The sequence below is a fragment of the Globicephala melas genome, chromosome 9, assembly GCF_963455315.2.
Source record: "Globicephala melas chromosome 9, mGloMel1.2, whole genome shotgun sequence".
Lineage (NCBI taxonomy): Eukaryota > Metazoa > Chordata > Mammalia > Artiodactyla > Delphinidae > Globicephala > Globicephala melas.
In genome coordinates this window covers 74,300,640-74,327,394 of record NC_083322.1, presented here as the reverse complement: position 1 = coordinate 74,327,394, position 26,755 = coordinate 74,300,640, and positions in this window count along the sequence as shown.

The window sequence follows — 26,755 nt, the reverse complement described above, 5'->3', positions numbered from 1 at the left end:
TTTATATGTAGTATATTATACGCAGTAAAATGCACAAGTCTTAGATGTACAGCCTGAAGAATTTTTACATATGTATCTCCTATGTAACCACCACCCAGATCAGGATATAGGAGATTTTCCATTACCCCACAGAATTCTGTCCAGCTCCTTTCCAGTTAATAACCACCCTCCGCATGTAGCCACTATCATGACTTCTAATCAGCAGAGCTCAGATTTGCCTATTCTTGAGCTTCCTATAAATGGAAAAGTTTCTACTTCATAGAAATTAAGATTTAAATAATTTGTTACTGGTCGCCACATGGTGAGAATCAGAGTTTTAAATGTGTTCCATTAGCTTAAGACACACACATGCACAACTATTCTAATAAAGGGAAAAAAGATCCTGTTCATCATATGTTACTAAGATTTTTGTTCTTTCCTCAGTCATTTGTCACTGGAGACTCTATCATTTTTGGCATCTGGTGACATTTAGCTCAAAGTCTTGATGCTCAGGTGTCATCCCCACATCCAACTCCAGAAAAGGGAAATGGTCCTTCTGTGTCTTTCTCTGAGTCCACTCTTACTTACAGAGGGATGCAACTGAGCCCAAGCAAAGACTCCTTTGGTTGGGAACCAAAGATGCTTTTTTAAAAAATTTTTTAAATTTTTGGCTGTGTTGGGTGTTTGTTGCTGCACACAGGCTTTCTCTAGTTGCGGCGAGCGGGGGCTACTCTTCATTGCGGTGCGTAGGCTTCTCATTGCGGTGGCTTCTCGTTGTAGAGCATGGGCTCTAGGCGTGCGGGCTTCAGTAGTTGTGGCTCGCGGGCTCAGTAGTTGTGGCTCGCAGGCTCTAGAGTGCAGGCTCAGTAGTTGTGGCACATGGGCTTAGTTGCTCTGCAGCATGTGGGATCTTCCTGGACCAGGGCTCGAACCTGTGTCCTCTGCATTGGCAGGCGGATTCTTAACCACTGTGCCACCAGGGAAGCCCCAAAGATGCTTTTGGGGAGCCAAGCTCCTATGCAAACAGGACACATAGCTATAGGGCAAGCATACCTTGATTTGAGTAGGGAAGGAAGCACAGTTTGCTATAATTTTGGTTGAGTATATTCCTTTAAGTCTTCCAATATAATAATGTACAAACTATTATTGGTCCAATTTGTCCAGGACCTTTGTTGTATGAAAGAGAAGATATAGTGTCAGGTTCCAGAGGAGTCAACCACATGTATTGTTTGTCTCAATCTCTTTGTAGTCTCCAGGTTACTTTTTATGTGTTCCCAGGGATCCACCCTGGGTCCTCTTTTTCCCTCCTTCCACACACTCTCCCTGGGGAATTTCATCATCATCTGCTATGGCTCCAGCCATCATCTCTATGGGTGTGACTCCCACATATGTTCATATCAACTGAAGCTTGGGCTTAGTCCCTTCCTGGATATCTCCACATGCATGTTTCCCAGGCATCAGCAAGCCAGTAAGTCCCTAACTGGACTTGATCCTCCTGTCCTGCACATCTGCTCACCATCCTGTACTCTATGTATTGATGAGGTAAGTCACCCCATACCCTCACGTAGGAGTTCTACCTCATCATGTTCTCCTTGACCTGTCTCTTCCTCTCCACTTGCACTGTCACTGCCTCAGTTCAAGGCTCACCATCTCTTGCAAGATCTTACCTTAAAGCCTCCGCATTCTGTTCCCCTTCACCTGTTCTGCTCCTACTGCCAGGCGGAATGTTTCTGGCACAGTATCTGATCATCTTACTGTCTGATTCAAAATGCTTCAGTGACTTCCCATTTCAGCTTCTTAATCTGTCATGCAAGACTTTCATGGTCTGGCCCCTGCCTACTTGTCCAGACTTATCACCTTGCTACTCTCCCTTCACACTTTGAGCTTCAACAGTGCTGAACTATTAGACATTCTCTGAATATACTCTATGCTGTGCCTTTGTGCTGCTGTTCACTTGTCCTGAAATGCCCTCTTTCTCTTGTCTACCTGAGAAGAGTAGAGCAGCCTTGATGCCATCTAGTTTGTGAAGTCTTCCCTAATTCTCTATCCTTTACGCATAGGGTCCTCAGTTCTACAGACATAGGGAAATGAATTCTGCAGACAACCTGAGTGAGCCTGCAAACAGCTCCATGAAGACAAGCATCTTCCTGTATTGTGATTATCTGTACTCTCTATCTCCTACTCATCTATAAGTTCCTGGAGGGCAGAGTCCCTTGTTTGGCTTTGCACAGAAATTATGTTCACTATCATTTGTTAAATGAATGAATGAATAGAGTGTAGCACTGTGTTGGGTACTTTGCAAATAAATTTGACACCACTTCATTACCTTCTTTTTCTGATTAATCACTGGTGCCTTGACAACTGGGGAGGTTGAAACTTCAGGACCTGGGTCTGCGGTGGTAGCAAAGGAGACAGTTGAGAGGATGGAGAAGGGTGTCCCAGGCATTGGGTGTGTTTTTGTTTTATTTTACTTTATTTATTTTTAAAATGTTTTTGGCCACACCATGTGGCATGTGGGATCTTAGTTCCCCAACCAGGGATTGAACCCACACCCCTTGCATTGGAAGCTCGGAGTCTTAACCAAAGGAGCACCAGTGAAGTCCCACATTGGGTGTGTTTTTGGAAGAGGCTTCTGTGCATGAGTAGAATGTTGCTAGGAAGACACTTGGAGCAGATTTGCCTAAGCAGTGGCAGGGTGGGCATCACAGGAGTGAGATAAGCAATGGGATGGTGAGATAATTCAGGGCACACTGACTAAGAGGCAGAATCCATACTGCTTGGGTCTAGTTCCTTTCAAGTGTGCTCAGATAGTCCTCCCTTGGGGATCACATCTAATTCAACTGTCAGTCGTAAGGGCTAATTGATCATAATTGCCCAGTGAGTACTGTCCTTTCCCCAGGGCCACTGAGGACAGGTATTAAGTCAGGAAAAGCTTTCTCTGCCCACCCACATATATAAACATACATGCGCTCCGTCACTCTTTCACAAACTCACAGTATTTTGACGAAAAACAATGTGAGATCACAATATTTGAAACAATTTTGGGAGATGTCATTTGATGTCATCTCTAAGATCTTCATTGTTTCCTTCTGGAGTGAAGGCAGGTTAACGTGTAAGGGAACACACATGTTCATGCATGTGTGTGTTCAGCTTGCATAAAGCACAAAGTTTGTGAACTTTCTGATGGCACTATTATCTTCTTATAATAGAAGAAGTAGTTGGGCATGGGAGAGGTTAAGTGACTTTCTTTTGATCACAGAGTAACTTTGGACAAGTTACTTAAATTTTCTAAGCCTGAGTTTTTTCACCTTTACCACAGAGATGATAATACTGTACTGGATATTATAGTTATTGCTGCAAATTCTATGCAGCTCCTCCTGCACTGTGTAGCAATATCTTTTTAAAAAGAGAGTCAGAGTAATTCTCACCCTTGGGTAGTTATTCCCCAGAGGTGTTTAAAAATGTGTGGGGACATTCTTGATTGTCACAATAACTGCAGGAGACACTACTGACATTTAGTGAGATAGACCCACTCCTGACCATAGACTGGTCCGGGGGCTCCAAGTCCGTCAGGATAAGCTTTCCCCTTTGCCACAGTGAGGGATGGTTATACTCATTACCCTTGAGGGACTGCCTTCCAAGATGGGAAACTGTGAGGGAGCCATAGAGGAACAGTTGCAAAGGAGCGTTAACAAGTGGTATCACTGGTAGCAGAAGTTTGGCCCTTAATCATACCCTGACTTATATTATTTCCTCCTGTTTCTGGGGGGGGGGTCCATCCTATCCACTCCCACTGTACTGGGAACTCTCTGAGGGCAGAGACCACATCTTCTGATGCTCTTTTATTCCCCACAGCATCAAATCCAATGCTTTGTGAATAAAGTATTCTCAGTAAACTGTAGCTGAGTTCAATTAAATAGATTTGGGGCGTAAGATCTAGCCTCGAAGTGTGGGTTTAGGAGAAAGGTTCTAGTTCCTACAGGCAGCACTGGACTGAGATCAGCCAAGGTATGGTTCGGCTGGATCAGTGATTTCTTAGAATCTCAGGGTTAGAAGGGCTCTTAAAGGTTATGGGACACCCCACCTTTCCACCTGTACAGCAGTTCTGGGTACCACGCTTTTGAAGGGTCATGATGATTTTCAACAGTAAACTTCTGCATTTCCCCTATAGGTGTTTGGAAGTGTGGTGGGGGGCATTGGGGCGTTTTGGGTTGTCATATGAATTGGGGGCATCTGTGGCACTTAGTAGGTAGGAGCCATGGATTCTAAATGATCTCAAAGCACAGGAAAATCCTATACAGTGAATAATCGTCCTGTTTCAAATGCCAGTGGTTGTCCCTTTGACAAACACTTCAAAAACTGGAGCTCATTCAAGGAAGAGTAACCAACTGATGATCACCAATGGATAGTTTTTATATGTGACATATTTCAATTCAATATAGAGAAGCTCTTTCTTTTCTTCTTGTAGTCTTATTTTACCCCAATAAATATTAACAGTTAACAATTTCTCTGTATATGTAAGAATATATACATTTGTATGTTTTAAAATTTTAAACAAAAGAGATCATATTGCCTATTCTGCAAATTGCTTTTTTGCTTTACAATATTCCTTGGATATATTTTCATTTCATCAGGTATAGTAATAATAATAATTAATAATAATAATTGTTAATATTTATTTAAAGCTAACTATAAACCAAACACTGCCAAATTGTTTTATATATTGTAACTCATTTAATACAAGTACCCTTTGAGATGGGTACCGCTATCAACCCCTGTGGCAAACTGACCCCTGAGTGCTCCCCTGCCACCATGATCTCTGCCTCTTGGTGTTCGCACTCTTGTATAATCCCCTCCCCTTGAGTGTGGGTGGGATCTGTGATTTGCTTCTAACCTATAGAACATAGTAAAGGTGATAGATGCCACTCTCATGATTGTACGACATATGTAAGGCTCCATCTTGCTTTGGAGACACTTTGGGGACTTGATGAAGTAAGCAGCTATGTTGGATGGAACTGAAACTGCTTTCTATAAGCTGAGAATAACCTCTAGGATCTGAGGGTGGCCTCTAGCTGACAACCAGTAAGAAGCAGGGGTCCTCAGTTCTACAGACGTAAGGAAATGAATTCTGCAAACAACTTGAGTGAGCTTGAAATCAGATCCTTCCCCAGTTAAGCTTCCAGATGAGAACACACCCCAGCTGACACCTTGATTGCAATTGTAGGGGGCCCTGAGCAGAAGGCCCAGCTAAGTTGTGCCTGGACCACTGACCCCTGGAAAGTGTACGATAATAAATGTGTATTGTTTTAAGCCTCCATTTGGTTATTTTTTATAGAGCATAGGAAGCTAATCCAACCCCATTTTACAGATGAGGAAACAGAGGCACAGAGGAGCTAAATAACTTGCCTGAGGTCATGCAGTGGCAAAGCTGGTATATGAACCCTGGCTTCAGGGTTTATGCTCTTAGTTACTCTGCTTGTCTGCCTCTATACAGACCTACCTCATTCTTTTTTTTTTGAATTTTTATTTATTTATTTATTTATTTATCTGGCTGTGTTGGGTCTTCGTTTCTGTGCGTGGGTTTTCTCTTGTTGCGGCGAGCAGGGGCCACTCTTCATTGCAGTGCGCGGGCCTCTCACTGTCGCGGCCTCTCTTGTTGTGGAGCACAGGCTCCAGACGTGCAGGCTCAGTAGTTGTGGTGCGTGGGCTTAGCTGCTCCGCGGCATGTGGGATCTTCCCGGACAAGGGCTCAAACCCATGTCTCCTGCATCGGCAGGCAGATTCTTAACCACTGCGCCACCAGGGAAGCCCTACCTCATTCTTTTAAACAGCTGGAAGGTCTCACATTATATGGATAAACTGTCATTTATTTCTCCATATTCCTACCAATAGTCAGATTGTTTCCTGTTTGTTTGTTCATTTACATATTTGAATGAAAGATATGCTGTAAAAGATATCTAAATTTCTTTGCTCACTTTTACGAATATATCTTTTAAATAACTCTTAGCAATAGAGTTGCTGGACTAAAGGTTATTTGCATTTAAAATTTAGATAGAGATCATACCAATAGGGGGGAACTTTCTGTCAGAACTGCCCAAAAATGGAATGGAAAGATCTCTGGGCAAAGATGGCAAATTGAACACACGTCTCCAGTTCTTTCTTCCTCCCCAAACCACTAAAACTAAAATAAAGATTCTTTTTTTTCTTTAAAGGCACAAACCCACAAGCATGGGAGAACTAGAGAGGAGGCCAAACAAAAACATTTTAAAGGTGGAAAGCATACGGACAAGTGGTAACCAACTTAGCAGACCTGGGGAAGGTGAATCCTAGGCTGGTAACAGGGAAAGTTGAGAATTCCCTGATCTAAATTTCAGAATACCCCAAAGACTTTGGAATTGGCAGCACCAGGCATTTATGGAACTGGAGTGAAGGGGGAAGCCTAAAATTAGCTGACTGATGTTGAGAAGTAGTTAAGAGTCCTGGACCCTTCCAACAATTCATTGATGCTAGATCCCATCCCTGCTCCAACCTTAACAGGAGCCTGGAGTTTTTTTTCCTCTGGAGATGATAAAACTCCAGTCCAGAATCTTTGGACTGAGGACTCAAGCATAGTTGAGGGGAATGGCAGAGATATTGTCCAAAAACACCACTGGGCTCTTAGAATTCTGTTAGCCAGGACTCTAACTTTCAAACAGAAGAATAGAAAAGTATACTCTGGCATATCTGGTCAACCCAAGAAGAAATACCTGATGTTTCTGATGTTGGCTTTTCCCTAACAAACAACCCAGCTAGATTACACTAAAGTGAGACCAAAATTGGACAAACTTCATTCAAAGACCAGAGCTTCCAGTCAGTTTTTAAATTCCTATTTAATTTGAGCATACAACCAAGAAATACCAGACCTCTGAGAACAACCTCAAATGAAAGACAGAGACCAAAAACTCAAACAAACAACTGGAAAAAGCTAACTCAAAGGGGAAAAAAGAGATTATGCAAAAAGAAAACTTCAAGGAAAAAATTATTATTAACATTTTTAGAGAGAGAAAGAATTAACCATAAGATCAAAATAGGATACTAGAAAAAGCAAATAATAGAACACAAAAAGCTCTTAAAAATTGAAAAAATGACATCAAAAATGAATATTTCAGTAGAAGGGTTGGAGGAAAATGTTGAGAAAACATCTCAGGAATGAGAATACAAAGAAATGAGATAGAAAATAGGGGAGAAAAGTAAAGATAAAATAATTAGAGGACCAGTCCAGGAAGTGCAGTTTCTGAATAAGACTGTCCAAAAGAGGGACCAGAACAAACTAAGGGGAGGAAATCAAGCACATTTCCCAGAACTGAAAGACATGAGTTTCCTGACTGAAATTGTCTACTGAGTGCCGAAGAAAATAGACCCACACCCAAGGCACAGCATTGTGAAACTTCTCAATGTCCATCACTCAAGATAAGAAGACGATCTTAAAAGTCTCAAGGGAGACAAAACAGGCCACATACAAAGAACAGCTATCAGAATGACTCTAGACTTCTCTACAGCAACACTAGAATCCAATTTAGAATCAAGTGTGAGGTAGAATAAAGATATATTTAGTCTTGAAAACATTCAAAAAATTTATCTCCCATACAGCCTTTCTCAAGAAGCTACTGTGGAATGAGCACCATTAAAACAATGGAGAAAATCAGATAAGAGAGAGACAGGAGATACAGGAAGTAGGAGAAAGGTGAAGGGACTCTCCACGTGATGGGAAAGGAAGCCCCCAGATGCCAAAGGTGCAGCTGTGCATGTGTTGAGTGTCTTGAGAGGAAATTCAGACATTTGACAGAGAATTGAGGGTTCGAACTACAGATACGTACATAAGAAATTAATCAAAGACAAAAAGTGAGACTTTTTATTCATTCCAGAGGAAGTACAAAGATGTGTAGGAAAGGAAAAATAATCATGGTTTACATCATGCCTCAACTCTGAATAGTGCTTGCTTATAGTAATGTAAACACTAAATGCTGATCTAACCACAATCACTACATAAAGTATATCAGAATAATAAGGAGAAGAAAAGGGTATGTGTGTATACTTGGGGTGAGGAATGAAAGAGAGCAGAGTCATCTAATATTGCGGGAAGTTAATGGAGAATACCTACTATTGAACAGTCAAGATATAGCAATGTAAGGAGGCTATTTAGAGATACAGACATAAAATTTTCTAAAAGAATTACCTTAAAAAAAATTGAAAGTGGTTACCTCCAGTGAGGAGCTTCTATTTTCCTTAGTGGATCTTGTAGAACTCCTTAAATTGTGTGCATGTATAACTTTGATTAAAAATATATATATATTTTAAAATGTGCTGCCTCTGGTGTGTTACCTCTGAAATGTTTGAGAATACCTTTTAGGAGGGTGATGTAAAGGTGATCCAAGCATCCTGAGGTTGACTGGATGAAGTTCCTTTAGATTTTCTTCCAAACCTGGAGTTTGATGAGCTAATGATTTTCAATAATGGGATCATCTGTTTTCCAAAGTAGTTGATTTTCCATTGAACTGTGGAAGAGTTCTTCCTTAACCTGAAATACAGCTTTGGATAATCTCTACTGTTGGATCTAGTTTACTACTTGGGCCCAGTCCCCTTTTCTTTATCAGCCCCCTTGAAACATCATTAGACTGTCATCATTGACAAACTATCCCTATTTTCCACACCCTCTTGCATGGTCTTCTCACATCCTGTTCAACTTCCTGTGATCACATTCCACCTCTAAAGACTGTGTGTGTGTGTGTGTGTGTGTGTGTGTGTATATTTGTGTGTGTGTTCATAACAGAACAGAATATTCCAACTGTGGCCTGACCACACAATACCTCCTCCTTGGATATAAAACTTAGTGGTTAAGAGCAGAGACAACAAAGCCTGCCACTCTGGGTTTAGATCCAGCTTTGACATCTCCTAGCTGTGTGACTTGAAGAGTTATATAACCTCCTCTGTCCTTCAGTTTCCTTGTCTATAAAATGGGGACAATGTCAGCATCTTTCTCATGGGTTGTGAAAATTAAACAATGTGATATATGTCCAGAACTTAGAACAAAGTGTGACACAAAGTAGGTGTTCAATGAATGTTACCTATTAACTTTCTCCCGAGAATTGTTCTATTAATGTAGCCCAAGACACCCATGAATAGAGCAATCAACCAAACAACAAATATTTATTGAGTTCCTACTCTGTGCTAGATGCTGGGAATGAGGAGAATAAGACTAGCCCCTTATCTGGAGGAGTCAATAGTCCCTCACCATATTGATTTATTATTTTAATTAAGAACTAAAGTCCAGGGGCTTCCCTGGTGGTACATTGGTTAAGAATCCACCTGCCAATGCAGGGGACATGGGTTCGAGCCCTGGTACGGGAAGATCCCACATGCCACGGAGCAACTAAGCCCCTGTGCCACAACTACTGAGCCTGCGTGCCACAGCTACTGAAGCCCGCACCTAGAGCTTGTGCTTCACAACAAGAGAAGCCACCGCAATGAGAAGCCCGGGCACCACAACGAAGAGTAGCCTCTGCTCGCCGCAACTAGAGAAAGCCCGCACATAGCAACAAAGACCCAACGCAACCAAAAATAAATAAAATAAATAAATTTATTAAAAAAAAAAAAACTTGCTAAAGTCGAGGACTTCCCTGATGGTCCAGTGGTTAGGACTCCATGCTTCCACTGCAGGGGGCGCAGGTGCGATCTCTGGTAGGGAAATTTCCGCATGCCGGCCGGTGCAAGGAAGAAAAAAAACTGAAGTCCTTTATGTTTGTTTCTTCATTTTGAAAAAAGCGTAACATATTTTTAAAAATTATTTTATCAAAGGTATATACGTCCATCATTTAGAAAGTTAAATAGTATTGACAAATTTATAACAAAACAGTGATTCCCCACATCATTCCTCACACTCCTCCAGTGCCCCTTTCCAGAGGCAACAATTTTTCATTCTTTTGGCCATTTCTTCTGGAGTTTACATATTGGTGCTTCCAAATAATATACCTAGATTATACTGTTTTAAATTGTGACTTTTAGAGATTTTCTATCACTTATTATGGTAGATAAGCATCCAACTCTCTTACACCCCATTCCCCTCTGTTCCTGTGCCCCATGCTCTGAGGATAATACACTTTGCTTAAATCAACTTCTGTGCTTATGTAACTTGTCTATGAAAATATAATTCACAGTTGAGCACCACAGACTATGGTTGTTTCTTCTTATTTTTCCTGAAATTAACTGTTGCCTTTCCTCCCATTTGTGTAGTTTTCTTTGTACTGACCTTCTAGCAGACCCACCTTCTGACAGACAGTCAGCCATCATTAGGTAACCTACCAGTGTCTGTCTTTCTCTTGAATAGAGGCCCCACTCCTCCAACCTTGTCCTGTCTGGGTTGAGTGCTCTCCACACTGTTGCAGAGCTGTCATCCTGGGACTTCCCTTCACTATCAGCCTTGGAATTTCCTATGTTTTTCTCCTGAGTTGGATTTCTTATCTCTTCCTCTTTCTTGGTTTACTCTTTTGTTTTGGTGGAGAACATCCTCTAGGAGTCAAGGCAAAGAAGGATCGTCCCTTTGTTGCAGTGTTATGAAATTTCACAATAATGTTCTTGGGCGTGAGCCGATTTTCATCCATTATACTGGGCCCTCTGTGGTCCTTTCAGGAAATCAGATATTTCCCTTCTGAGAAATTTTCTTGAATTTTAATGAAGATTTCCTCCCCTTGGTTTTCTGTTCCCTCTTTCTGAAACACTTGTTAATCAGATTTCCTTCTTTTGAGTTTTTCTTCATTACCATCATGTTTATTAATTTCTGATGCCTCTTTTTTTGGTAAAGTGTGTGTTCCTTTTTAAGATTCCTTTTCTTGTTTTAAGGGTATAACATTGTCTCATATTTCCCTGAGAGAATTACTAATACTTTTAAATTTGTTTTAATTCCTGTGTATTACTAATACTTTTAAATTTGTTTTAATTCCTGTGTATTTTTTTTCTTCCAGGTTGCTTTTATCTATTTGTTTTTTTCTCTAGTTTCCTTGTTCTAGGCCTTCCTTAGATATCTGGTAACCCTTGAATGTCTGCTCAGGATTAGAGTAGAGGACTAAAAGGCTAATTGGAAGCTCTGAGTTTATAGTTGGGGCTTGTTGACTTTGAGATTCCTACTGTAGTGTGATCTGGAATCACTATTTTATGAAACCTCTGATTCAGTTTTTTCTGGACTTTTTTGGGTGGGAGGGTGGTACTGGTCATACTTTCCAGAAAGAAACTTTTCTTATCTCCTGTCAAGCTTACATGTATGCTGCCAGTGTTTTGGTACCCAATCGGGGAAACAGGGCTGGGGAAGAAGAGCTGGGAGTTTCAGCATTTTAGGATCACTAAATGCCCTAGTTTGTTGTACTGTTCCCAAACCTACAAGCGGGCCAGTTGACCTCCAATCCAGAGTTTCTGCAAAGAATAAACCGGCTGTCTTCCAGGGCTGTGAAGAAGAGCAAGGTGTAGACCCAGTGGTGCAGAGCAGGGAGGGGATAGAAGGCTCTGATTGCTTGTCAAGTGGCCTTCACTCAGCCCTTCTTAGGTTTGATTGCTTCACCTTAACCCCCAGTTTCTGAAGTCTCTCGGATTGCCAGTTGCTGAGTCTTCTGAGGACTCTGCACTGTAAATTCCATTGGTTTTCAGGTTTTGCCATTGTTGATTTAGAACTCAACATTCTATGATGTGCTATATTACTTCAGCCCTAACTACATAAGAGCTGCACTGCTTGCCAGGATGATATTTCTTTATTCCTCCCTCCTTCCCTTTAGCCCTCCCTCCCCACTTACCTCTCTCTCTATTTTCTTTATTCTCCCTTTCTGGATATTGGCCCTTTTGGACTGATCCTCTATTTTTTAAAGAAAACCTCTTTTTTCCTCCTGTCAGTCTCTTTCTCTTTTTCCCATTCGTTCTGGGAGATTTACTCAGCTTTATTATTTAATGCCTCCATGGAGCTTTTCATCTCTGCTATCATATTTAGAATTTGCAAGAACTCTCTTTCTAAAAAATAGCATCTTGTTGCATGAATATGATATCTTCTTTTATCTCTCTGAGGAAATTAATATTAGCTTAAAACCTTTTATTTTTCTACTACTTGTATTTTTATTTCTCCTGAATTTCTTCTTCCAGATAGTTTGTCTATTTGGTCTATTTCTTTCAAGAGTGTGAGTTTTCTCAAATGTCTTATTTACTTAATTTTTAAGGTTACTTATTTTTAAGGGAGAGGCACTGAAATGCTGACTGGAAGTTTTACGTACGTGGGGCTTATCAGCTGGTGGGCTTTTCCGAAGAGAGAACTGGCAGGGCTCTCAATTTTTCCATTGGAGGATCTTTAAACGTCACTATATGCAGGGAGCGGGGACAGGTTTCTCTTGGGCTATTCAGTTTCCCCAGAGAGGAGTTGTCCAAACTGTTGCCTGGAGGACATAAACCTGCCTTGCAAGTATTCTGATAGCTGAGTCATGAAAATGTTGGCAGAAGGGGCGATGTCAGGGAGTGCGTGGTGCGTGTGTACCTGCATGAGTGCCTCGTCATCCAGTGTAAACTTTTCACTTAATCTCCCCGTTCTGTTGGCATTTCATTCTGCCCACACCTGTGGCTTAAGTCCCATAGGCAGATTCCCTTGGCTGCTTAGGGGTTTTTCCCTTAACAGTTTTTCTTTTTTGTAAGCATTTTAATGGGTTTTGGGATAATAAACACAAATATTTAATTCTCTAACTGGAACTAGAAATTCCACCTTTATATTTATTCTCACTTGCTCTGGCTAAGTCACGTCTTCTCCCTGAATTTGTTTACATAATCGTTTACATGGAACCCTACTCCCTTGAATCTTGTTTAATCTGAAAGGGCATATTGGAATTTTGATTTTATAAGAATCATTTACTGTAAGAGTGAGAGTACTTGGGTGTTGGGCTAGGTTCCCTCAGGATTCTGGAATATGGGTCAATATACCACCTTCTGCAGGATAGCTATGGGCAAGAGAAAGGAGACTGCTATGAGGAACAACATGCATGCTACATGTGAATGTAGGCACATGGATGTGGTGGGACCCAAACTGATGTGTATGTTGAACTCACACAGCACATGCTCATCGTTCGCATGGGGCTCCCGGCACTGTCTGTACAGCTCTGGGAAGCTGTGTTGAGGCCCTTGTCTTATGCTTCACCCTGCAGTTGCTGCTGCAGATTGCCAGTTGCTCCCTCGTCTTGGAGCAGGGTTTCTTAAGAAAGCTTGGGTGGTGCAACTTTTCCTTTTTTAAAAAATCTTGCATGCACCAAGCAAGAGATACCCATGAAACAGTTCTTCATTAGCCTGCCTTAGAGTTACACCATAATTTTGAAAGTAATGAAACTAGTAAATCACATTAAAGCATAAAGGAGGTTTTCACTATTCAGACTGGCCATCATCTTGTGAGTTTAAAATGATCCCTATTATCAAGCAGATTCTAAGGTTTTCTTTGGAATAACACGTGGACGCTTTAATGGAGCACGAGGAATTTGTTTCCTGTTATCATCCAGAGCCCAGGTTTGACGTCAGGGCCAAGCTGGGGTATTGTGGAGTGGGGTGGGGCTAGGGCTCTGGTCACAGTGGCATCGAGTCCGCGTCCACGGCTCTCCGCCCCATCTCCTCCGTGTGTCTACCAGTCTCCATCTACAGGGCAGGCGGAGGTGGAACACCAGCTTGTCATGACCGTGGGTGTGTTTAAAGACACCTTCTGAGAGAATGGTTTTCAGCTGGGAGTAGAATGCTTGTGACCCAGAAGTTGTGTAGGTGGAATGTGGAGTTTTTATAACAGTTCCTAAGAAGCCAGCATATTTTCACCCACATGATTATATGCAAGCATGCTAGGCATTATTATTAACTTTGTAAATGTTCAATGGATTTTTTTTTAACTTGTGTCCATGACATTTATAGAATTCATTTTCAGTGTTTTACTTATCTGTGTTGTGCTTTAGCCTTAAGGTAGTGTTGTATTGCAAAATTTAACTACTGTGACATCATCATTTGCTAACATGTTTTCTAGACATAGGAATAAAATTTACTCCCAATAATAGTATAGCAATGATTAATGTCCTTAAAACATTTACCTTTTAAGTAAAAGGTAAGAATAACATCAGAATGCCTGTTAATATGTAATTTCCTTCTCAGAAGAAGTGAATCTTTAATTTTAATCACAGTGAGACAGAGTTTCTTTATGGAAGTATTGGTGGAATGTAAGATACAAAAAAATTGAGCTCCACTTCTAAGCAACTGAGCAAAATGGGATTCAGGGCTGACCCATACAGCTTGAAGTTCAGCTTTCAGAGCTTCCCTAGTTGTGGATGTCTTTGGTGGTGCTGGGGAGGAGAAAGTAAAGCAGCAAGGATCCTATAGCATGCTGTGCTATGGAAATGCTGTGCTTATTTATTTTTCTTTTTGTAACCATTTATCATGGAAAATTTCAAGCATACACAAAAGTAGAGAGACTTATAATGAACCACCTCTGCAAACATTTATTTTTAATCGAATGCCTTTGACTTCATTTGGGAAAAAACAAAGTGGTGAATATAGGAAGTGCTTACAAATATGGTGGAACCTAAAAACCCTGGCAAGGACATATTTCCTTTGCTGCCCACGTCTAGTCCTGGGCAGTATACCAGCGTATACCAGCATAATATGTCTCCAACGTACACCAGCATAATATGTCATTTTTAACAACAGGAACACTTTCTGAACTTTTGACAGTGACATCTTTCTTAGGACTTCTGTGGATTTGATAAGAGTTCAGGGCAGAACTCTAGAGTTCATGGGAACAGATCTGGGCATCTGTCCTAAGTCAGGTATAAATGGAGTCGATAGTAATAGACACAGCAGGAGAGGCAAGTGCTAAAAAGGTATCATCACAAGTCCACAGTGGCCTGGGGAAAGCTGTCAGATGAGAGACATGCTTGATTTGTGGGCTTTAAAAATGCAGGTGACCTGTGGTACCCAAGGGCAGTTTGGGGTGCAGTTGGAAACTGCACTTGAGCCCCTGATTCCCACTCACCTTTAAGACTTTTAGTTCCAGCTGCTGCAGGTGAGCGCTCCAGGGAGCAGAGGCAGCACATTCCTTTTTCATAGGAATGTCACTGTTCAATGTACCACTTGGAAAGCCCTAACACCCCCCAGGGCCTGCCAAAAATAGATGGGGTTAGTCACTAGTGACATTTACAGGGTTTTTTTCCCCCCTCCTTCCCCGTTCTCAGGAATGACAAAAGTTTTTCTTCTGTTTGCTTAGTAAACTTATCTCCCTTGAGGATTTTCACCTTGTGAAGGAAAAACATGGTTAAATTCTATACTAGATTTACTGGATCTTATTGCAAAATGAAAATATCTAAATTGCTATAGCCAGTTTGGGGAGGTGTTTCAACTATGCTGATAATGGAAAGGGCTGAAATGGAAACTATAAATCGGGGAAAACTGGTGAATTAGTGAAGAGTTGAAAGGAGTAAATCCTCTGAAGTAGTAAAACTCTGAAATTTCTCAGCTCTCCATTTGGATAATGACTGCTTTCCCACAGAGTAGAAACCGAGGAAATGTTTATCTAAATACTGCAAAATTCTTTTCTAACCACATTGGTAGGTGTCCAGGACTCACCTGCTTTGTAGACTGATAAGATGTAACCACACATGTCTGGCAAGAGGGATGTGCTAATTGAAAAAGGAACCCAGTGAGAGGTACCAGTTACCAAGGGTAAGACCTGGCTGCCCATTCATAGGTTTGTTAGTTCACTCATTCACTCATTCATTCATTCGTTCATCCACTCATCTTCCTTCTTTCCCACTGCAGGGCCTTTGGGCTCATGAATGCTCCTAGTAGAGTTACCTCCTACTCTTCCTTCAAATCTCAGCCAAACTTCACTTCCTCGGGGACACCTGCCGAGCCCCGTTACCTCCACCTCCACCTAACAGATGGGTCAGGTTCTTACTGAACTGCTCTCTGTGGTATATAACAGACAGTCAGTAAATATTTGTTGAGTGAATGAACAAGCTAATCCTTCATCCAAGCATTCTTTCCTTTGTCTCTTCACTAAGCAAGAATTTACTAAACAACAGCTGTGTGAGAACTCCAGCCAGGTGAGCCAGGCAGGAGAGCAAACTTTCATACCTGAGAACTCAAACAAGTCAGGACCCACCTTTTCAAAACCAGAGGGAGCTGAGAGTGAGGTGGATTTCAGCCTGCGTCTAGGGGTAGAAGTTTATGGAATTAACCAGAATGGATAGAGAGAGAAGAAACGGTGAAAACTAAGTTTACACTTGTGCCAAGCTCATGTGACTCTTAGAATTTGAAGTATCATTTTCCTGGTAAGGAAGCTGGGGCCTGGAGAGATTAACTGACTTATTTTGAACTGGTGAACGTTGTTCTCTGAGATTCCTTTGAACTGATTAAAAAAGTCATTGTGTTGGGCTTCCCTGGTGGCGCAGTGGTTGGGAGTCCGCCTGCGGATGCAGGGGACACGGGGTTCGCTCCCCGATCCGGGAAGATCCCACATGCCGCGGAGCGGCTGGGCCCGTGAGCCATGGCCGCTGAGCCTGCGCGTCCGGAGCCTGTGCTCCGCAACGGGAGAGGCCACAACAGTGAGGGGTCCGTGTACCGCAAAAAAAAAAAAAAGTCATTGTGGATTGAACTATAGGAACCTGCAGCATGTTTTGGTGCCTTGGATTTGAAGAGAACACGTTCTTTCCAGAGAAGTGAAAGGACTCAGAGTGTGGACCCAGAGGAAACATCTGGAAGAGAAAGGGAACATCTCAGAGGCTCAGGGCTCTTCTACGCTGGGAGGGTGGTGACCAAGGGGGTATTAACAACCTACCAGGAGAGTATTCTGGGACGGGGTTACTTCTTCAGCAGTTGATTTAACCACTGCAGAGTTTTACCAGAAAGTAAACTTCTCTCTTGGCAGTGTAGAAACTTCTGGGTGGTTCCGGTTCCTGGACATTTGTTCTGTTTAACTCAGCTGTTCTACTTAATAGGCCGTCACTTGTGTATTTTCTAAATAACTGCACCTCACTTGCAGGGTTTTTGTGGCTACAAAGCCCTTACACATACACTAGATTACTTGGCCCCGTGACACTCCTGTGAAGAAACTAAGACTGGAAACCTTGCCGTTTGCCCAAGAGGCACACGGCAGGTTAGTGGAGGAACAATGGCTTGAACCCAGTCCCTGACTCAGGTCCTATATTGCATACCACAGGCGGCTCACACCAAAGGAAGTGTTTCTCCAACAGGCTGGAGACACATGGCAAAGTGTGATGGGGGTTTTGAAAGCACTCAGATGTCATTTTAAATAATCTATGTGCCATTCTTCTCAGAGGTATGTTTACCTATTTTTCTTCTTACCACGCTCCATAGCAGAAGGTGACAGAGGTGAGCAGCAACTTAGGGTAATGATTGCTAGCAATCGATGAGATGGTATTTACTAGCTGGTAGACACCAAATACTTCATGTATCGATACGTTTGTTCATTTCATCTCGCCATAAGTCTGTGAGACAGGTACTATAATGATCCCAAATTTACAGATGTGGTGACCGAGGCACAGAGAGGTAAAGAAACTTTATTAAGGTCTCACAGTGGGCTTAGTGTCTGATATCTGTCTTCTTGATCAACATTGGTTTTTTTTTAACCTACTTTTTACCTATAAGATTATTAAGCCATTTGAGTACAAAGGAAAGGCCTCAGTATTGCTTTCTAGAAAATACTCTGAAAACTCTGGGTTTCAAAAAAATTACTTTTCTTTCTAAAGTAATTTTCTAGAGAATTACACTCCTTGAATAGGCAAACCATCAGCACAGCACAACACTCACAACTACTAAGGAGGGTATAAAAAAGCCAGTCTCCTTCCATCCTGTACCCCATCTGCTCTGTTCCCTGCTCCAGAGGCATCTGCTGTTAACAGTTTCTGGTGTTGAAAATGATGTTTGGAGACTTGCTTTCTCATCTGTGATTAAAGTAGAGAGAAATGATGTAGCAGGGGCCGCAGCTGCGGCCTCAGCCGTGTCCTCGGTCAGGACTGAGGTGTCTCTGGGCCGTCTGGCACACTGGCAGGGCAGCCGGCCAGAAGCTAGAGGGCGGGGAAAGTGAGGAACTACCTGGGAAGGATGAGGGCCTACAGGGGGAAGGAGCCTGCTCCCACATCGAAGCTCTTAGGCTCAGTGCGGGGAGAGGGGGATTCTGAGGAAGCCATGGTGAGTTCCTCAGCTCCCATGGCAGATCCCCTGATGGAGTCATTTCTGAGTCCTTAGGGTTGGAGGGAACCCATTGGGCTGAGGCTGCAAGGGCTGTGGAAGACACTAAGTGCTGCATGGGGACCCCTCCGTCACAGCAAGTCTCAAGAAGGAGGAGAGCCTTACTTCCTCAGCTCAGCGTAGATCTCTGTAGAGTGTTGGCACCTCTGAGTTTCCTGGGAGTGGTGATGGAGGGTCACTGAGGCAGTAGGGCCTCGAGGATGCACAGTGGGTGTTAGAGGTAGGCTTTCCAGGTCAGCCTCTCCTGGGGGCTCCAGAACAAGAGAGGAACGAAAGGGCAGGCTCAACTCCACAAAATGGTAGCTGCATATAAGGGGTAAAAATGTTTGCTGATTCTCCTGATTCTTTGTTATTCTCCTTGCCTGAATTGGCCCTTTTTCTTACCTTTTCCTGTCCAGTTCCTGCTTATCCTTTAAGATGTGGTCAGGAAACTTCTTCTCTCTACCCCTACCCAACCCCAGCCCCTGTATATCTGTCATTACCTGAGTTGTATTAAAATGATCTGCTAATGAGTCAGTCTGAGACCATGAACTTCTTCTGTTTAGGGGTGGTTTGGATTAGTTTTGTAGTTCTAGTGCCTGGATTTCAATAAACATATTGAGGAAGTGTAGAGTTCATGCAGGATGATCTGAACTACACCAGGGGTACCATTCCTCCTTCCAAAAGTTCCCTCAAAGATAGTTTGGGCAAGCTAATGGTCTACTTTTTGTTAGCTTGGCAGACAAGAGAACTTGCCTTTAGTTGAGAATGGGGCTAAGATGTTTGCTAAACTGTAGGCGATTTTGATTTAAGTATGAGCATATTTGGAACAGACCACACTGGAAAATGGGCCACATTCACACGTCACCATAACCATTTAATTATCTCAGACAGTCATCAAAGTACTGACTGTATTACTCAAGTTTGGGTCACTGAAAAAAAAAAACAAACCCAGTTGAGAAATCTCATCCTGTTTCTGTGAGGGAAATGTTCTATGAGTGTCTATTCAGATAGTCTGAAGAAAGACTCCATATTATTATTTGTTCCCCACCTCATTGTTTGTTTGTTTTTCTTTTTTCCAATGTCTTTCTGTATTCCAGATGTGGTGCTTTAAATAATTTGACTTGAAGGCAAGGTTGGGATATAGAATACAGCCAATGCAGAGGCTGATAAGTAAATGCCTAATTGTTTCTAAGCGACAGAGGGGAACTAGACCGTAACTAGTACCCTTCTGGCATGTAGCCCTTTCTGTCTCTTTGGAAGATTGTCAGGGGCATAGGAAAAAATAAGTCTGGATTCTGTGAGTAGGTTCTGCTCTGTATCGTCTCAAGTAAATGAACTAAATCTGCACTTAAAGATTGCAAGTCCACATGTAATGGTGCAAGCTGAAGGTTTTACACTCTGTAAAAATGGTAATTTCCCCCCTCAGAAGGCAAGGAGACAGGAATGGGAGGGGTGGGTGGGGGAATCAATGTGTAGGTCAAAAATTAGAGTTTTAAGTTCAATCTTCTTAGTCATCACTTTCATTTCTGTCTTCTAGGGAAATCTGACACAGCTAGAAAGCAATGGAAAACACTAAGGCTTGCATTAGTTGTTGAAGAGGAACTGATCATATCATGGAGATAGAAATGATCTCTTTAAAGGGGATTAGAAAAGCTGATCATTTAAAGGTAACAGTCTTTGGGGAGGGGGGCAGCTAACAAGGGTTCCAGAGGCCAATTAGTCCCTTGTTAGCAATGTTGGCCCCATTTTAGAATGAGGAATGGAAGGGTTTTGATGCTCTTCCTCCTTTTCTCAGCATGGATTTGCAAGGTGGGCCGCAAATAAGTTTCAACGCTTTTCGGGGTGTTTCCCTGTAGAGAAAGTTCTAGATTCACTCTGTTGGACAAGTGGTTTTCTTTTATTCATTCTTTCCTCTACATCTAATATTAGCCTTTGGTGTTCCTGGCACTATATATGAGCCAGGGGAGGGTTAGGAAGGGAGTAAAAGATGAGGCCTCAGAGGGCATTGGAGGAAAACAACACAGTAATGATAAAGTAACATTTGGATAACACTTGAAAATTTAAAGGTCACATCCCATTACTTTACCCCATTAGTTCTCTCCACAAACACGCTGCATAGCATTACTGTCTCCATTTTACAAATGAGGGGAGAAGACTTCCCTAGGATCACATGCCCATAAATGACAGAGGCTGCACTTAGAAACAGTACTCTGGCTCTAAAATTGTGTCAGAATCCATTGAAAATTGGCAGTTATAGTCCAGTATCTGTGCAAGCACATGCAGATAAGCATCTCGAATGCTCGGAGTGGAATGAGGCTCCTCAGGGATGGTATCTTGGGGGAGGATGCGGTGCATGTGGATTACTGAAGAAGCCAAGGAGATCCTCCCGAGGGGAGGAGGGTGGAAAACGGCACGAGAGGAGATCAAGGGCAGGAATGAGCTGCACAAGTGGGTGGGGGGAAGGAGACCGACCTTCCTAGGCAGAAGAAGCTTGGCTGCGAAAAATGAGAGACAAATCTAAGGGACATTGGAGATGTGGATATAAGGGGTAGGGGAAAAGCTATACCTGGAATTTTCTTTCTGTGGCCTCAGGGAGCCCATGGCAGAAGGACTGTGAGCTCTCCTAAGAACATATTCGGCACTGGTGCTTTAATGGGTAGAAAAGGGGGTTGCCAAATGAGTTATATATAGATTTTGTGCTAGGGAAGTTCTTATGCAAAGTGACTGAACACGCTCCATTGCCCTGCCTGGTTACTTATAAATGTTGCATACGTGCAACGTTGATGGGAAGTTGATGGGAGTCCAGATGTCGTCTAAGAGACTGCTCAGAGAATAAAATGAGAATCAACTTGCAGAAGCTGATGACAATCTGTCCCTCTGTCATAGTGGAGACAGCTTTAGCCATATTCCCATTAAGCATTTCCTCTATCTAGCACTGTCACCTGGGAACGTTGGGGAGACTGGGTGACAGAGCCTTATTCAAGGGAGGGACTGAGAGCTTGGGGGTGGGAAGAGAAGAGATTGAACCTGGATGATCTCTGCAGTTATGTAACTTTCTAGCCATATATCACTTCACAAACCACTGAATTCATAGGCCCAACATCACTGTGCATGGGGGTCACTCCAGCTACCTTGAAATCTGGGACCCACAGTGGCAGCTGGTCATGTCGAGGAGACTCCTCTGCACAGCGTCACAAGCACAAGAGAGAGCTTCGATCTCGTGAGAGATGACCCTGGGAACCCACAATAATAGAGTGGGGAGGCTTACGGAGCCTGGAGAGGGGAGTTGGGTTACAGAAGTGCCCTCCCTCCTTCCTCTGCAACTTCCCGAGGTCCCAGGAACACACAGTGGAAGGAGACATTCTAAGAGGTAGGGCTTGACGCTGCACCCAGCGTCTCACTCGGGGCGGTATTTGCCTGACTCGAGGACAAGGATTAGTGTTTGCTTATCCATTTTTGTTAAGCATGTAGGCTCTAGAACCAGGGAGGGTGCAAGTTTATTAAAATTCTTAGAGCTTGAGTTTCCTCTGTAAAATAGGGATAATAGTAAAGATGATAGTAAAACAAATACAGTCTCAGTCGTGGTGAGCAGTAAATGAGACAATGCATGTGTTGCAGCTCGGGTTCCTTGGGACATAGATTATGAGATGGAGGTTTGCGTGCGGGAAGGTTATTGGGGAGTCCTCTTGGGATCCATACCTTTGGGAAAGTGAAGATAGCATTATTGGGTGAGGGAGAAGGTGAACTGTGTTGCAGTTTAAGGAAGGTGTCACTAATCCCACGGGTGTCTATGCAGCTGAAATAGCCCTTCAGAGTTACCCTGAATTGAGACAAAGGTGTGGGTCTTATATCCCCACATTGACCAGTCATTGGATGTGCTGTCCCCGGGAAGAGGGTGTGATCTTCCGCAAAGGACCTCTTCAGCAGAGGGTCAGGCCTGGAGGGATTCAGTGGCTAGCTGGCAGCTGCCATCATTCTTAGCAGGTGAGGGGAATGAGTGCTTGAGCCCTAAAGGCGGTGGTAAATCTGGGTAATGCACCACAGATCCACTGCAGCCCACTCTTTGTGCCTCTGCTTCCCTTGTTTCGTAAATAACTTCTGCAAATTGCTCCTCTGGGGCTGCGGGGCTTCTTTTCCTGGGGAAACTTGTAAGAGGAATGAACTAGAGCCTTCACCGCAGCAGCTGCTCTGGAGGCTGCCACTGAACTCAATTGTCTTCCTTCTCTACAACCCATTCTAGCTTCTCCTTCCCCTTATCTGAACCAACGGCTTACTCGGTGGGTGCAAAGCGGGCTGCGGCTGCTGTACTTATCCCTTTTCCGTTAAGAGACACCAGGAGGCTTACCTGGGTGCCAAACACAGTCTTCCTTGTTCCCCAGTTGTAAAAGCAGCCCTATCACTTCCTGATTCTCAGGGTCAATTATTCATGCCAGAATGGTAACTCCTTTCCCTGTCTGCTGTTCTCTTGGTATGAGAAACATGACATAACTGGGTGGCAGCCACACCTTATCCTTTAATGAGAAACTTACTGTGTTACCAACATGCTGGGAGCCACTGAATCTTTGTAGCATTTTTCTCCTTCCATCTGAAGGGCACGTGTATTACTAAGACCTCCAACATACTTGGTCCAAGTAACACATTGTCACCAGTAGAGTGGACCAATATGATGTTCTGCAGGATGTCCAGGGGGCCAGGCTTCTTTGGACTATATTTTGGCAGAGGCTGGGAGAGTTAACACACCCTTGAGCAAGGCTGTCAGTGTGTACTGTTGTCTGTCCCAAGTGAAGGAGAACGGTTTCTGATCTTCCTTTCTGATAGGGATTGAAAAGAATGCATTTTTCCGATCTACGACTGCAGACTGTGAACCCGAGGCGATGTTAATCTGCTCTAGCAAAGATATCACATCTGGCGTAGCGGCTGCAGTTGGGGCTAGTGCTTAATTTAGTTTGCACTGGTCCACAGTCATTCTGCATGACCCACCTGACTTTTGTAGAGGCCAGACTGGTGAATTAAATGGCAATGTGGTAGGGATCACCACTCCCCCCGCATCTTTGAGATTTGCCTTTCCCCTAGGGATCGGATACTGTTTTCAATTCACTATCTGTGCTGGAGTGGGGAAGGGCAGTTTCAGAGACTTCCACTTGGCTTTCCCACTGTAATGTGTGGAGGCTCTGCCGACAACCTAGTGTGTCCATTCTAGTTATATATTCAGGTACAGGGAAAGGGATGACTGGGTGGGTCAGAGGAGCCAGCATACCCACTGTGAGCTGAACCTGAGACAGGATCCCATGTACTAATTGGTCCCCATAGCCCCACCCTAATGGGGGTTGGGCATACTGTTGCTTTGGATCTCTGGGTTTCACTGTCAACCTATGTCCTACGTCTAACATTCCTCAAAATATTTGGGATTTCTCCTTCTCCAAGTATACAGCTACCTGGGTAAATGACCACAGATCCCTTTAGAGACGAATTGAGGTAATCATTACTGTACATACTTACCATGGTGTTAAAGGTCCTCCCTCCTAGGGACTTTGTCTCTCTTTCAGTCAATTATCCAGATCAAAACAGAGACTCAGATCCAGAAATTGAACTAGGGATCATGAGTTTTCGTTGGGTTGCCCCTAGTCTCTTGATCACCTATCCTTGATTTCCTTTGTATACTGAATATTACCCTTACGTCTTACCCTAAAAGTCCTGTGTTCTAGTACCATCTCTATGGATTATGGTAATTGTGACCTCTTTGCTTCTGGTGGTTAAGGGCAGCTAGCTGGCCTCTTCAGAATTCTACCATCCCCATTGCTATCAGTGAGGCCAGTTCTACAATAACATCTCCTACCATCAGACTGGCCCTACAGAGGGTGGCCAGTGATTAATTCTCAGTGATTGATGTTGGTGCCCGTCTCGGGTGCCCAGGGCATTCCTCGTCACTTTGATAAACAGAGTGTCTTCTGTGCCTTCCCATGGAATAAGGTCATCTGGTGCATTTCCTCGTCTTGTTTAGTGTATCTACTTTAGCATGCTTGCTCCTCTGAACACTTTGATCCCCCTTCCCACTGTTTGCCATGGCAGTTCTGGCACTTCCACTTCACTGCTTTCTCCAAACTTCCAAAATTCACCCTAGATGTGTCTCAGCACTGTCTTCTGGAGTGTTAAATCCTCTGTCACAAACCTAGTATCCTAGTTCCTGCTGCCATGTGCTAGCTGGGTCCTGCAGTTTATTTGAGGGCCATAAACCCTTTCTTTTATTAGAAGATCCATTGCTCCCTCAGTTAGGTTGTGTTGTACTTTAACCGTAGTTATTGATGTGATGGTCAAGATGGGAGATGGGAGTAGATCCTGAGAGAGCATATTAGTTATGTATTGCTGTGTGACAAATTACTCCCAAATCTAAGAGCTTGAAACAATAATATTTATTATCTCCCAATTTCTGTGGGTCAAGAATTTGGGCATGGCCTACCTCTGTGTTTCTGGCTCAAGGTCTCCCATGAGGTTGCAGTCAAGATGTTGCCTGGGGCTGTAGTCATTTGAAGGCTTGACTGGAGATGGAGGATCTGCTTCCGAGATGGCTCCGAACATGACTGTTGGCAGGAAGTCTTAGTTATTTGTCGGCTATTGGCAGGAAGCCTCAGTTCCTTGCCACGTGGTTCTCTCCATAATGCTGCTTAAGTATCCTTACAACATAGCAGCTGGCTTCCCCTGAAGTGGGTGATCCAAAAAAGAACAAGTGGGAAGCCACACGGTCTTTTATGACCTAGCGTCAGAAGCCACACCTGGTCACTTCTGCAATATCCTTGGTCACAAAAGTCAGCCCCATTCAGGGTAAAAGGGGACTATGGAAGAGTGGGAATATCAGGAAGCAGGGGCCATTGGAGCCATCTCTGTGGCTGACTACCACAGGCCAGTATGTGTTGTTTTGCAAGAAGAGGCCTCAGCATTATCTTCCTGTAAGGGTTGAGTGCTAGCCTTTGATAAAAGGAGTGAGCCAATTCTGCAGACCCAGAGCATTCAGGGAAATCTGGGGATTTGGGATTTTTTAGTACATCAACTTATATGTCCCCATCCCAAGTGCCAGAGTCTTGCCTCCTCCTAATCAGAGACCAGATTCTCATGTGGAACAACTTGTGGGTGGAGAATTCAATCTCTTCTGGGGCTCTGCTATTCTTATAATTAAATCCTGGGTCTGATGCTCAGCTTTTTCTGCCCTCTGGCTGCAGGGTATGAGAGTTTCTTTATATGCTTCCAAGGAGGCCTTCTGGTGTTAACGCTTAGCCTTCATTGGTTTGGATTAATCACACTCAGTCTTTCATTGTCTTCTCCAGTGCATCTCTTATGATCTTCTTATGATCAGTATTTACCCCATCTCTCAAATGCTTGAAAAATTGCACCTGCCAATGCCTTCCCTTCTGTTTCCCACCGTAGTTCGCCCTAGAGCAAGTTTGAATATTTGCACTGCTAATACATTTGAGGATCTATTAGTGCTGCGTCTTATCAATGGAGATGAGGACCTCATTGTAGCCTGTATTAATGTCTGTTTTTTGGGGGGCAACTCCTGCACCTTTTTCAGACAACTGTTGCCAGACAAGTTCACTAAGAAACAGACTCTGAGATGGAGATTTGCATGTTGAAAGGTAGCTGGGGAACAATTCTGTGAATGAAGGAAATAAGATGGGACAGGAGGAGAAGCTGAACAGCAATGTAATTACAGTCCCATGGGCTCAATCAGTCCTGTGGGCTGCTTTCGATGTGGGATGACGCTGCAGAGTTTACCAAAGCTGAAGCAAGAATGCTGGGCCTTCATAGCTCTGCTCTTCAGTTATTAGATGGGGCTGCCTCCAGGAAGGGATGAGGCTCTGGGGAAGGCAGCTCTCTTCAGCTGAGGGAAATTCCAAGAAGGATTCATCTGAGAGCTCCCAGCCACCCACAGTCCCAGCATCTGGGAGAATAGGTGCCTTAATTCTGAACAGAGTGGTGAATCTGGGGGGGCACAACACAGCATCAGGGCTGAAACTAGGTTAGGTAAGGCAAGTGAGGTCCCCAAGGCACAAAATTTAAGGAGGCACATGCTCTCAAGTGCCAACCTGCACGTGCACAGCCCTGAGGGTGAGTGCCTCCTGAAATTTTGTGCCTAGCTTGTCTCACCTCACCCAGTCCTGGCCCTGCCCAGCATCCCCTACAGTGTGTGGTATAGGGCCTGGCATATGGTGAGGGCTCAGAATTATTTTGAAATTGTCTGTGCTTACACAGTTCCGCACAGGTGTTTTGTCCACATAGCTGGAACGGGAAAGCTGGCTGAGTGAAAGCAGCTCTTTAATCCTTGCTCTATCTTTGTTCGATAAGGAAGGCATCTTCTTTTTAGTGCTGGAAATGCCTTTCTGGAAGTGGGGGCTATGGTAGGCACCAGTGGTTCCCTACCCATAGCTCTTGCTAATAGAACTCCAAACTTGGGGGTATCAGGGTGTTGGATGCTTCACAGGAGAAGGATCGCTCCTCAGCCCTGGAAGTGAAT